Source organism: Convolutriloba macropyga, chromosome 1 (genome assembly GCF_964194025.1).
Source record: "Convolutriloba macropyga chromosome 1, txConMacr16.3, whole genome shotgun sequence".
Taxonomy (NCBI): domain Eukaryota; kingdom Metazoa; phylum Xenacoelomorpha; order Acoela; family Convolutidae; genus Convolutriloba; species Convolutriloba macropyga.
In genome coordinates this window covers 2,477,112-2,478,922 of record NC_134468.1, presented here as the reverse complement: position 1 = coordinate 2,478,922, position 1,811 = coordinate 2,477,112, and the positions used below count along the sequence as shown (strand labels likewise).

The 1,811-nt window shown below is 32.5% G+C and overlaps 1 protein-coding gene across 1 annotated transcript in view; it reads left to right on the top strand.

Moving 5' to 3' along the window:
* LOC142357966 (mitochondrial nicotinamide adenine dinucleotide transporter SLC25A51-like) overlaps nucleotides 1-1,811 on the top strand; it is a 129,111-nt gene that overhangs the window by 27,506 nt on the left and 99,794 nt on the right. The window lies entirely within an intron of this gene.

The following is a 1,811-nucleotide window of genomic DNA, read 5'->3' as shown; positions in this document are numbered from 1 at the left end:
CAAAAGAGAAATGGTCAGAAACACATTCAAACTCGTTTGCTTAAAATGATAAACGTCAATTTAATGAGTGATTTCAAAACTTTTTGCGTTAGAATTACGTTTAGGTACCCAGGTTAACCACCACAAAAGAAACTTATCAAATTATCATAAAAATCATACGTTCATTTCATGGATTTTCGCCCGGGTTTGCTGGAATTTTATTGAATATACAACGATCATAAAAATTATTTAGTCTGGATGATAGACAGTCTAAAGGGCCACCTGCAGTTTCGAAACAATGTTTCTGTGCATGAAATGTCAAACTTCTATGCTTTACTTATATGGTGCCTTACTTATCATAAGTCGCCATGAAAAATATTTGAGGTGATTTTATGGTTACAATTTTTCCTTGAAATATTCTGTTCCTAAAATGTCAAATTTCTTAGACTATTTTTCAAATTAATTGGAAATACCATTTTTAGATTCATGAATGACAAAACTATATGAAGTTCAATCTCATGATATCTCATTGTCTTGTTATAGTATTAAATACTGTGCGGTTACTGATTTTTCTGCTTTCAATGGCAAGAAAAACAAATGAAAATTAAGAGCAAATAAACAAAAACTATTTTCATCATATCGCGGATTGCGATGGATAGCAATCCAAAACTTTGATAGATGACTTCTACAAAAAATTGATTGATGATGAGAAGTTGTTTCTGACTTTGAAACTCGTTGAAACTCGTTGAAACATCTTTGAAACTCGTTGCTTTGAATGATCCGATCGAAAAAAATGTTCTAATAAGTTCTAATTGATATTATTTTCTCTCAACTGTCTGATTGTTTTACAACATTATTTAACTTCACAAATAGTTTCCTATGTTAATTGTAACATTTCACTTACCGCCATGACTCTAGAATGCAGTTCAGATTAAACTAATAAACCAGCACTAATTCTCAAAGTATAAATTATGTTATCGAAAATAAGGCAACCGGAAAACAACACAATTAACAGGGTGTGTAATCGATTCTTCAAACTCGAATCCAATCTTAATGAATTTGCAAACCTTTGGAATTTAATTATCGGCAAATATAATGACAAACTGGTGAAGCGAACCAGAATATGATAACACACAGCGCCTGAATTTCTCAGAGAATTGATAGAATTCAATCTAGAATGCAAATGTGCGAGCAGAAACAATATACGATGGTAAGTTTACGAGCTAGCTCTTTCGATCGAACCAATATTGGTTTTAACATGCTCTGGTCTAATGCAGTGTTTGACCACTATCGAGCGCAGAGCATTCTTACCATCAATGTAAAATTTAGTTAAAGTCAGTTGAGCTGCAAAATTTAACTAAAAGCCATATGTAGTAACTATATTAGTTAGTAATACTCAAACACAGTTGCACCATTTGGCATTGTTCCTAATTTCTGTGGATAAAAATTAGTTAGTAGGGAAAAATTACAGTAGCTATTTCATAATGGTTCACTAGCAACAGTGGAAAAGTTCATAACTCCTTAAACTTTTTGGTTAAAAGCCATATGTTGTTTGTCTGAAACAACTGTGTATACGTTAAATGTGTCGCATCATGGCTTTTATAAGTGACAAACTTTAGGTTCAAAAGTTACAATAACATTGACCACAGATTGAATTACATTTGGACTCTGATGTCAAAAAGTCAAATAAGCGTTGAATTTTTTTAAGTTTAAAAACCGATTATGCGTGGACACATGCCAAAACTTCACGCCCATAAAAAACTAAAAATATAAAACAGAAACAACGAGGTGTACAGTTTCTACCACGTTCACCCGGTAAGTGGGCTGAGAAC